Genomic DNA, 13,018 nt, shown 5'->3' on the forward strand with positions numbered 1-13,018 from the left:
GATTCCCAGCGTGTGTGTGGGGATGGGGGTGGGGCGGATTACGCTTTGCTGTAATTTTATATCTGAATTATCATTTCCTGTTCCTCAATCCAATCTCAAATAAAATAAAATATTGTTTATAAACCAAAACGAACACAAACAAAACCCTTTGTTCTACTGGCATATTTCTATATTACTTAAATATTATCAGAATAATTTACTTTTGTACGTAAAATATTTTATATATCTTTAGAGAAAAAAAATAGCCTGTTACTTCTCTCAAAAATATCGAGAATGAATATTGCAAAAAAAGAGGCTAAATCAATCGATATGGCCGTATTAGGGCAAATGCACGACAAAGTAGCCTATGTATTCATCTGAAAAAATATCGAGAATAATTTGCTTTTGTACGTAAAATATTTTATTATTTTTGACAGAAAAATGTCTTCATGTCTGACGGGTTATGAAAAGAGCGAGATATAGTAAACAGCGCCATCTGTTAGCATAATGAGTGTAAAATTATGACTCCCTTTTAACCCGTTGTGATAAGTCATAATTCTGACTCTCATTATGGTAACAGGTGGCGCAGTTTACTATATGGTGGCCCATTTAGGGCATGTGAAATTGTGCCCTTTTTATAGAACCCCAAAAAACGACATTTTTTCTTTCAAACATAGATACAAAAGTTAATCATTTTCGACAATTTTGAAAGAAAAGTTAGGCTAATTTTTTTTCTCTAAAGAAGAATAAAGTATTTTACGTGCAAAGGTAAATTATTCTGATATTATTTAAGTAATCTTGAAATACGCCAGTAGAGCAAAGTTGTTTTGGTTTATAAACAATATTTTATTTCACTTGAAATTGGATTGATAAAAGGGAAATGATACTTCAGATGTAAACGTACAGCCACTAGGTCCACAAGATTTCGGAAAAGGCGGATAACGCAGATGGACGGGGTAAACCCACAGGGCTCGTTCTCTCATTGTCCCAATGATTTACATCGGACAAAAATTAAATCTGTTAAAGGGAGCTTACAGAAGATTGAATATTAATGGAGTTTTCGGCGTAGGGGACATAACCTAATTCGATAAAAAAAACAAAATCTGTTATATATTATAGCCTGTATCGCGTCACAATGTTTTCGGAAAAGGGAGATAACTCTTGAGCGGAAGGTCCGATGCTCACCAAATTCAAACCAATTCAGTATATATCGATCCCTAACGCATATTTTAAGTTTCATCTAAAATTGGGCCAGAAACTTCGCGCATACTTCTCTTCTTGCGTAAATGACAGGGGCCATAGCCCATGATGCTGCGGTCCAAACTAGATGCGCATACCAGATCCGTCGACCTTCAACGCATATTTTAAGTGTCATCTAAAAATTGGTAGATGTATAACATGCTTTGTCACTACATGTATTTGCGTAAAGGGACGGGTCAATTTTAACGGGAAGTTACGGTCCGATTTCATCCAAAATCGAATTCATCAGTGATTGTTGTGTATTAAACATATAGCTAATCAAAATTGTGATCTCTTCGGGGCGCACAAGCTATGTACGCGATTGTCGTTCAACCAGGGGCAAAAGTCTAGGAAACTACGGTGCGATATGTACCAAAATTGAACCTATTCGAGATCTGTCGGAAATAACCACGCATTTTAAGTTTTAAAAGCGATTGTATAAAATTGTAAACTCTAGAGGATCCACAAGCTATGTGTGCGAATTTCGTACGATCAGGAGCTATAATCCAAAATGTTATCATGAGATAAGTGCCAAAATCGAACCCATCCGAGATCTTTTGGATATCAACATATAGTTTAAGTTTCATCAATGTCGGATAACAAATTATGACCTGTAGACACACATACGGATGGGGCTGATGGCATAATACGTGCACATGAAAATATGGGTGGATGCAAAATCTTGAAAGCATAATATTTGTCTATACTACCCTATGTTGACTAATCAATTTTAAGGTTATGTACCTTTGTAGTCCTGTCAAGTATCATTGGTATAAATTTATTGATTTCAAATTTATAGGCATGGAAACATTAAAATATAAGAGGGGAGGGGTGGTGACAATTACCCCGGAACCCCCTCAGCGGGAGTATAATATGGGACTTTGAAAGGGTGTAAACAATGTAGAACTATACCAAGTTTAAATTCGTTTAGTTATGACATCAAACTATAGAATGAGATCAATAAGGGTGGTAAATCGTTCGCCCAATCCCCAAAGAGTCCTCCTACCTCCTAACACAAAACCAGTGATTTGGAAATAAAATAAAATTTAACGTCCTGCTGTTATGCACCGATTGTGCTAATGAAGACGGGCATACGCCATGAAGTATGCAATGTAAGGGGATTTTGTACGGACAGGGGCGCTGACAGGTTGAAAACCCACCGGAAAACCCGAGGAACTTTTCTTTCCAACTCCGGGAGCGAACCCGGGACCTTCTGGTTACAGAGTCAGTGACTTACCCACCGAGACACCGCGGCTCCTGATGATTTGGAAGCCTGGCCTGATATAGATTACTTCAATAATATCAAAATACTTTACTTGTATGCGTAAAATATTACATAATTTTGAGGGGAAATAAGCTAAACTAAGCCTTACCGATTTATATTTATTTATTCACTCCATGCATGACGTGAGGAGTTCTTGCTATATATTATTCTCTTAGAAAACAAATTGGTCAAAACAATCGATAGTGCATTATTTGTGAAAATGCACGATAAAATAGCCTATTTATTTATGAAAATAATATCTAGAATAGTTTGCTTTTGTACGTAAAATATTTAATTTATTATTTCTGTCGGGTCGTAGAAAGGGCGCGATTTTACATGTTTCCAATGAGCCACCATACAATTGTAAGCAGCGCCGTCTGTTACCAAAATGAGCGTTAGAATTATGACTCCTTTATCGCGAAACATTTGTAAAATGTCAAAATGTTAACGAAGCTAAACTGACTACAATAAATTAAGAGAAATAATGGAAATACAACAAAATACAAATTCTAAATGCAATATGTATAAAAAAAAGTCTTATAAATTAGCATTTTTACATGTGTAAATAGCCAATTTAACATGTGTTAGTAAGAATTTACATGCACAGAAGTAAGCATATTAGCATACGCATTATTAGGTTAGGAGTTAGAATTATGAGGGAAATTCCGCTCCATAATTTCACTCGTTGCTCAAACCAGCACAAGCTCTTTTATAAACAGATGGAGTACCAATGCATATATCTGCTGGGACAAAATACGAAAGTCGATATACAACAACTCCAACCTATTCCTGGTAGCCATAATTTAGTTATACGTACAAACTATAAGGCGTTTTTGTGAACCGATTAGATTAGACCGATTAGCTATTATACGCATTTGTGAACCAAGTTGATTATGCTAATCGTTACATTTGTGAGACGATTTAACTCAACTGATTAGGCAAATCGACCTAATCGTCCCAGGAGGTGTTTAGGCGATTAGATTTGCCTTTTTCAAAATGGCGGAATGTTCGACGTCGTAAGTAATTTTTAATGCTTATTGTTGTTTTTCTCCATAAAAAAATGATTTTTTTAAAACGCATTTGACATGTTTAATGTTAACTTTATAGTCCACAAGAATGTTAGATCACCTCTAAGCAATTTTATTCATTTACAGTTTTTTTAATATATTCCTCGATCCTAGGTTTTCTCAGGACACTTTTTACATGTTTTGTCACTTCAGTTTTCAAAAAAATACTTGAACTTGATGGACATAGGAGATTGTTTCTAACGGCAACCATTTTCCTTTTTTGCGTAGATAACCTTCATTTGTCTTTAACAAGTCATCAATAATTAGCAGAGACAATTTTTTTTTCTGATCGGTGTCCGTGATGGCAGCCATCTTACCAAATCGTAATTATCAAATTTCACATTTGTGGACCATAGCTAATCAAATCGAACTCATACCAAATCGTACTAGCAAATCAAAACCTCATCTAATCGACTCACAAAAACGCCAATAGTGTATAAAATAAGATTAATCAGTATTAACAACACAACGTCTTAAGCCAAAAGTTTCAACTGAGTTTAGACTTAGTCAGAAATTTTCCAAGTGATAGAAATCTTTAAATTTCACATAAATAACAGGTATAACGACTACAATTAAGAACATAACGGGGGAAGCGTCGTTTTTTAATCCTCAATTACAGAAGTTCTATACTAAAGAGAGAACCTTTCTATCATCGACAGTTATCTACATTTTTCTGTCAAAATTTTTAATTCAAGAACTGAAAATTAAAACAAATTTCATAATTTTATTTGTATGAAACATGATCTTTTGATATATATTTCCTTTATACCAGTAAAAACCACCGTGAACTATATCATGGCGGATAAAGACCGGTGGTCAAGGTGACCGATTTGCATAAGGTAAAAAGTGTGTTTCTAAATATAGCCCTATACCGATGAAATCTACGAACCAATAAGACAGAGAGAGTGAAAAATGCTGTTTAACGTCCACTCGACACAAACTATGTCATTTCGGGAGTAACATATGCTTCAATTTTATTTCAATAATTCGCTTGCGCGGAGGACCCGGAGAAAACCAAAGGAGGATGGACAGGTGACTCTACACCTTGTCACGTACAACCGGGTAATCGAAACTACGCCAGTTGACTCAATGACAGACCTTATGATAGAGCACACACACGCTAACCATTGCCCCCCCCCCCCCCCCAAAAGAGAGACGTCCACTGAATACAAAGGGGAAAGGGGTTTAACGTCCCACTTTTCAACACAAAATAAAGCTGTCTTTTATTTAGAAGCGGTAACCCGCAGAAAATCCCCTAAGTTAAGCAATAGTAACCCTTAAGGTCTAAGGCGCTTCATAATAGAATTTAATCAAGAGTGACAGGCTACCGAGTGCATGATTACTCTCACCGTGCAGATCGGTCATTCGTCTCTTGTATGAAGTCCTTTAAAATACAGAATGTGGATAAACGTAATTTTAATGTGATAAAAGACGTTTCAAAATTTGAAAATGATAGTCGGGCGCCGCAAGTCTTATATAATTCAAAATCTGTGTATGCATTTGTTATATTTTTTATCATTAAACGTGCAAGATATCTTGAAATAACATAACACTAAATGTTTTTTAGTGACCGTAAACGAATGATAAACCCCTTGACACGATTGAATAAATCTTTAAGCACGTAAGGATAACTTACAATTTAGTAAAATATAAAAACCAAGAAAGAATTAAATAATAAACGTGAGAAGATGGGAATTTTATCATTTTTCTAGCTACTTTAGCAACATTTTGTAGACTGATACATTTTTTCGGTTTGAAAGGAAATGGAAATAAGGATACAAAACGCCCTTAATAGAAACATTAATAATACATTAAAGGAGATGATCCATCTATTCTAACACCGGGTCCAGATCTTCGATTGACATTTCCATAATGATATAATGATTAATAAGCCTCTAGCACCACCAAATTCCGTGACCTAAAGTTTGAGAAGGGGTTATATTTTTCTCACTAACAAGCGGGGTGCCCATTCTGCTAATCATACGCAATCCACCAATTGTATTATTTGCCAGGACTGCGGAATGATAAGTGTGTCATTAAAACAAAACCAAGTAGTACTAATATAGACAAGGACTGTAGATACATTGTCCTTCCCCGCACCCCACATAACCCTGTTGTTTGTATTTTCGTGCACCCTGTTAACCTGTAATAAGTCGTCTAAATTACCCCACGTACCTTGAAGGAGATGGTACAGTTGGTTCTATATACGATGTACTAACAAATGATGTAAGCTACTGGAATCAACTTTTAGCAAAATTATATGCGCAACACTTCAGGATAGAATACGTTAGTGACATCCTCAATTGTAACATATCTTTCATAGCGCTACCAAGTAAAGAAATTGCGATTATTTTAGTAAATATGTCAATTGTGTTTAAATTGGGGTTTGAAATTTGATCTACCATTCCAGCTGACAATTGCAAGTTCTGTTTCCACCAGAGTCATCATGGACGCCAGCTTTAATTTAGTTTCGGGGGGGGGGGGGGCGTTTAAACGGGGGCGTCTAGGAAGTTTTCAAAGGCCGATTTTAGTAGCTATCAGGGTTCTAGAAGCAAAATTTTCTATAGTATTCTTCGAGAATATGTTTCTAAAGGATTTTCTCTTATCTTTCAATTGTCTCTTTGGCATCAAAAGATGTAGGAAATGCCGTCGAATAACTCTACGGTCAGCCATCTTTTTTGAAGCAGAAACAGGCTTAAGGTTGGTAAGCAAGCCGTATACCTTGCTTGGGACTTGTGCTCAGATGACAATGTTTAAGAACGAAGTTGTGCTTAAGTTTTTTCTTGGAACACATAATAACGTGCTTGTGCTTACACTAAAGTCTACTTAAAATGTATACCGAGATTGTGTGCTTTGTAGTTTTTTTTAGTAACCATCTAAATTGCGATTGATGGTGTGCTGACTCTAGTTGGGCTCGTTTTGTGCTCTATGTATGGATATAAGTTACAGACGTCGCTTATATCTCACTGATAACGAGACCTCGGGCAAATTTAAAACTGCGGTAAATCATAGAGACGAGGGCAACTATAAACCAGTTTTAAAATAAAACATATGTAAATTTGATGGTTTATGACAGGGTGTGTTGCGCAGTATAAATTTTGTAATCATGTTTAAGAATTGTATGCATCTGCTTAAAACATTTTGTAAATATACTTCAAAATGTGAACGGATGTTAGTTTCTAATTCTGTACTAAAATAATAAAATAGTTGTCTTTTATTGAATGACTAGGTTATAGACATGTCCGTAACACATCATGCCCGGTATAAATATACAGCAAGTGATATCACAACCCTAGACATGCGTGGTTCCCTAGAAGTAAAATTTGGCGAACCTGTAACCTGTAATTAGCATGTCGTTAATCTGCTACCCAATCGACATGATGCCCATAATTTATTATAAGTACTCACTACTGACAGTTTCTCGAGTAGTTGTCATGTTGAAATATGGGACATCTCCTTTAAATAAACTGCCTCGGGGTAAATCGTCTTAAATAACTTTATTATAATGCTATACAACAATTTGAAGCTTTGTGGTACTGTTTCGCAGAATCCCATTCTGAGGTCCACCCGTGTACTTGGCATGCACATAAAAGTACCACTGACAGTTAAAATCCATAAAGAGTAGGCAGAAACGCCATCTCGTCCAGGCATTTATTGGAAGCCGGTGAAATCTCGTTAATCTGCTACCCAATCGACATGATGCCCATAATTTATTATAAGTACTCACTACTGACAGTTTCTCGAGTAGTTGTCATGTTGAAATATGGGACATCTCCTTTAAATAAACTGCCTCGGGGTAAATCGTCTTAAATAACTTTATTATAATGCTATACAACAATTTGAAGCTTTGTGGTACTGTTTCGCAGAATCCCATTCTGAGGTCCACCCGTGTACTTGGCATGCACATAAAAGTACCACTGACAGTTAAAATCCATAAAGAGTAGGCAGAAACGCCATCTCGTCCAGGCATTTATTGGAAGCCGGTGAAATCTCGAAAGTAGGGATTCGAGCCGATGTCATTCCGATGCCCCGACTGCTTGATAGCCCCCCCCCCCCTGGTAAAGTTGCACTGGACAAAAAATTGGACACGCATGTATTTTAGATTACCACTCAAATCAACTTCCTATTGATTTTCATATTTTTGCCACTGTTAGAAGGGCCTGCGGACAACCAAATTATATTATAATTATAAATATCAGATCAGTTATTAACTGGTATTCTATTTTTGTTATACGCCCACATTTTCATTTGGACGTATTATGCCGTCGCCCGTTTGTCCGTCTGTCCGTCCACAATTTGTTAGTGGACAATCTACAGGACACAATTTTTATCCGTTTTCAACGAAACTTGAAAGATAGGTTTATCTCCCTAAGATCTAGGTTCCTTTCGATATTGGCATGTATCAGATCGTAACTTCATGGATTAGGCCCCTGATTGTACGAAAAATCGCGTTTTTAGTTTGTGAACCTTATAGAGGTCACGATTTTTATCCGATTTTGTTAAAACTTGAAATGTAAGTTTATAACCCAAATATCTCGGTTCCTTTCGATATTCGCGCATATCGGACCGTAACTTCCTGAATTATGGCCCCTGATTGTACGAAATATCACGTTTTTAGCTTGTGGACCCTGTACTGGTCATAATTTTTATTCGATTTCAAAAAAGGTTTGAATATATCACCGTTACACCCTAAGGATGGTTGAGTTCGAATTTCGTAAAAATCGGAACAAAACTGACAGACAAAATGGCCGCCCCTCGTACTCAAATAGCGTAAAAATATGGTATATCAATCTTGTGGACCCTCTAGAGGTCATAATTTTCTTCTGATTTTGATGAAACTTGAAATGTAAGTTTATAACCCAAAGACCCTGGCTCCTTTCGATATTCGCCAATATCGGATTGTAACTTCCTGAATTATGGACCCTGATTGTACGAAAAATCGCGGTTTTAACTTGACGTCCCTCTAGATGTCACACTTATTATCCGATTTTAAAAAAAACCAAACATTCAAATATATCACCGTTACACCGTAATGTTCATTGAGTTAGAATTTCGTGAAAATCTGGCCAAAACTGTCGGACAAAATGGCCGGCCTTCGTACGCAAATAGTGTATAACATCTGGTATATCAAGATTGTGGACCCTGTAGAGGTCACAATTTTGATCCGATTTTGATGAAACTTGAAATACACGTTTATAACCCAACGATCTTGGTTGCTGTCGATATTTGCGCATTTCGGATCGTAACTTCCTGAATTATGGCCCCTGGTTGTACTAAAAATCGTATTTTTTAGCTTGTGGTCCCTCTAGAGGTCACAATTATTATCCGATTTAAAAAAAAACGTTCGAATTTGTCACCGTGATGTTTGTTGAGTTCGAATTTCGTGAAAATTGGGCCAAAACTGCCGGACAAAATGGCTGCCCCTCGTACGCACATAGTGTATAGGATCTGGTATATCAAGGTTTTGATGAAAGTTGAAATACATGTTTATAACCCAAAGATCTTGGTTCCTGTTGATATTCGCGCGTATCGGATTGTATCTTCCTGAATTATGGCCTTTGAATGTAGAAAAAATCACGTTTTTAGCTCACAATATTTATCTGATTTTAAAAAAAAATCTTGTGAATATATCACCATTAGAAACTAAGATCTTGGTTCCATTTGATAATCGTGTATATCCGATTGTACGCAAATTGTGTAAAAGTATGCTACGAAGGTTGTGGACCCTCTAGAGGTCACAATTGTTATCCGATTTGGATGAAACTTAAAACATATCTTTATATCCGAAATATCGCAGTCCCTTTTGATATTTGCGCATTTCAGACCATAACTTTCTGGATTATTGTCCCTGATTGTACAAAAAATCATGCTTGTTTTTAGCTTGTTCTCTATTCATCTCTTGCAAAATGTGGGCGTATACTGCTTGGCAGCCGCTGGTTACTATTTAGGAAAGGTGTCTCTCATTTCTATTACAGTTTTGTATTTGAAGAACTTGAGAAGGGAACCACGGTGACTGATTATCCAGCAGATACGGGGTTCTCAGAGCAAGTTCCCCGGCGAGATATTCCAGCGTGGTTTCATCTTGTCAGTGGTGGTGGACGGGGATCTGACAAGGAAAGGCGTATAGATGTTTTGATGGGACGAAAACCCGAGGACCCTGTAAACATTGGCGTGCATGCAAAAGAATCCCTGGCAGTTGGAATTCGAAATAAGAGTAGACCGTAGCACGCTGTCCGGACATTAAACCCCGTTTTATTTCATCTCAGTCAACTCACAAACAATGAAAGCGGCTAAATGACACGTATGTTTCGCAGAAAACCACAAAAACAAAATCATGTTTCATTTGTTTTAACCCTAATAAAATACAACTTGACTTTTATGTTTGTTTTTTGGGACGTATTTATCAAACCACTAGAAGCCAAAAACATTCTAACATAACGGTTATGTCTCCTTGACTTGTTAGCATCATATAACAATTTGTTGATTTCTAAAAACACAGCGAATTTTTGTTTTGTCAATTAATTTAAATGAAGAAAAACAACATATTTTGGATAAAAACGAAACCTATTTCCCTATTCAACCGTATAATCTCCTGCTTCAGTTCGGTCTAAAGATTCATGTTGAAAGAGTGGATCCAAAAATCGTATGGCTATTGATGACGTCACATAATATCAGACAAATCAGCGGCTAGATGACTATAGCGTTTTTCTCCTGATTCTACAGGAAAAGGGATAGGACGTCATGGTGAAGTTTGAGACAACCTAGACATTGACCTACTAACCTAGTCCTGTTGACGGGAAATACCGTGTCGTGTTTTACTAATAGTTGGGGGAGTATTAGATACACAACATCACACAACAACTAAAACATTTCCTTATAAATACCATATACAGACATCTAAATAACATGAACAGTTCAGAGGTCATGTCTCTGGTGATAATTTCTAACTAAAGCCTGGCGCACACTGGCGATGTTTTTCGCTTGTTGAAGTAACAAGCAGCCTTTAGGCAAAGAAGGTGCTGTCGAAACTAGTATGTGTTTTCGCGTACAAGCAATTTACAGGGTCAGTTTCAGATTGCCGCCGCTGATCTTGCGACTATAGTCAAAATGGTGGCGCCCATGGATGAAAATCTTGTTACGCCGGATCGCCATCTTACGGAACACCTTAAGTGCACGATTCCACTCTTATATAATTTTTTCGCTCACGATTCCACTCGTATTTGATACCGCTTAAATCATTAGAGGACGAGATCGAGTAGCGATCGAGTGCCTCTAATGAAAACTTTAAGCGGTATCAAAGGAACAATAACAGTCCGATAAATTCTAAACAGGGGGTATTTATCGATATTGTAGCCCAAAATATTTTAACATTTTTCTTGGAATTCTTTCTTTTGCGATAGTTGACGGTCATTTTTTGGTTTTAATGACGTAAATACCAAAGAAAACAATTTTGGCGTAATGAAAATAGCCGTGACCTAATAAGATAACACTCCCTCCCGTTCGATTTGGTTCACTCGATTTTAAATTCTAACAGTGGCTAGGATCGAAATAAATTGCATATCATGTTTGATAAATGTCTATACACGCATGTGACCGTGTGGATATATGCCGTTTAGCGTATGCATGCGGTTGCTATGCTTACTTGTGTTGTCATTTTGACGGTGTAATTTTTTTTCTTCGCAATAAACCCTTTGTATGAAAATTAGTCTCTGTCCTATTCGTATCAGTATCAGCCGGTCTTGTTTATATATATATTTTTAAAACAATATATCACCATCAGTTATTTACGGTAAATAGGGAGTTCAATAAATTATAGTATTGTTATTCACTTGTTGAAAATCTTCGATTTTGACCAGTCTAATTATGACAGAATGACCATAACAACCCTTGTTGAAAATCTTCGATTTTGACCAGTCTAATTATGACAGAATGACCATAACAACCATTATTGTCAGACCAGCCTTGAAATGAAATTTACTTATTTTTTTTTAAAATAATATAGTTTATTTGCAAATACATACATATAAGTATATGCGTATAATACAAACGGGGATCAGAACAAATTGTACAATTTACGAATCTTCTCCCAGTATAATCTAAAATATTTACAATTACCACTGAAATTTAATTTAATACATAGTTATATACATATATACATGCTACCTTAGGATAATAAATAAGTCCATTTCGTTACATGCTCAGTGAGTATTAACAGTGATAAACCACTGGAGAATTACAATAATAGCTACAGATTACATGTGAATCTTTTTGTTTCTTTAATGTAATTTTGTACGGTGAGAAAAATATGGATATTAAAAGATTTTGGAAACATAGTAGAACCGTCTAAATAAATTTTATGCAACTCCGGTCGTGGTAGATGGCTTATAAAGCCAAGTTTATCAAGTAAGTGATGGCGTTGTAACACATATTTTGAGCAATCAAAGAAGTAGTGAAATGAATTTTATATGCTTTTATTATCGCATTTACAGTATGGATTTTGAACGATGTTTGATTTATTAAGATCATAATTTAGACCACTACAGGTATGACGTACACGATTATGGTAAATGGATAATTTTCTGCTGCCAATGTTTCTTAATTTTGGAGGTTTGACTTTTGTCTTGATATTCGTTTTAAACTCAGATAAAGAGAGTGTGGATTTTAAACCCGGACGTAAACTATTGAATTGTTGAATGGTTTTAGGAAAAAATGAGTTCTTTGTTACAGTTAAACGAACAAGTGGTACTTTTAGATCATTACAGTTTCTAAGATTATAACTATTGCTATGATAACTTATTATGTCTTGAAGATAATACGGTCCTGTTTTGTGAATAAGGTTATGTAGTAAGCACACTCGTCTTATCCTTCTGCGATCATGTAATTTAGTCCATGCAGTTTCAAAATAAAGCGATTCACGAGATGCATAAATAGTGCAACCAGTTACCGTGCGGGCAGCTTTAAGCTGCAATTTTTCAAGTTTTTCTGAGTTATAATTTGAACAGTTATCCCATACTTCGCAGGCATACTCAAGTATTGGTAAGATATAACATTTATATAATTTATTTAAATTGGATTGTGTAAGTTGAAACTTAGCTCTACGTAAATGGTTAAGTTTAAAAGACGCTTAGATTCAATATGATAGTTCCATTTAAGGTCATCTTGGATATACACACCTAGATGTTTATGAAAAGAAACCATATGTAAATACGTGCTTTGAAATTTAATATTTAATGGAAACATAATATTTTTGTTAGTGAAAATCATTAATTCAGTTCTTTCAGGATTAAAAGATATTAGCCATTTATTTGCCCAGATACACAACTGGTTTAAATCATAATTCAATTCAGCTTCAACATTTGATAAATCTGTCGTCAGCAAATAATCTCGTTAAGCCTTTAAGTTGATCAGATACATCATTTATATAAATAAAAAAAAGCAGAGGACAAAGAATCGAACCTTGTGGAACGCC

The 13,018-nt window shown here is 35.9% G+C and overlaps 1 long non-coding RNA gene across 1 annotated transcript in view; it reads left to right on the forward strand.

The window, feature by feature from the left end:
- Positions 1 to 9,922, forward strand: part of LOC126808372 (uncharacterized) — a 33,032-nt gene extending 23,110 nt beyond the window's left edge. The window contains exon 2 of the long non-coding RNA XR_007674609.1: positions 9,525 to 9,922. This is a non-coding gene — a long non-coding RNA (uncharacterized LOC126808372). The remainder of the gene's footprint in view (positions 1 to 9,524) is intronic.
- The last annotated feature ends 3,096 nt before the right edge of the window (positions 9,923 to 13,018 follow it).

Source organism: Patella vulgata, chromosome 1 (genome assembly GCF_932274485.2).
Source record: "Patella vulgata chromosome 1, xgPatVulg1.2, whole genome shotgun sequence".
Taxonomy (NCBI): Eukaryota; Metazoa; Mollusca; class Gastropoda; family Patellidae; genus Patella; species Patella vulgata.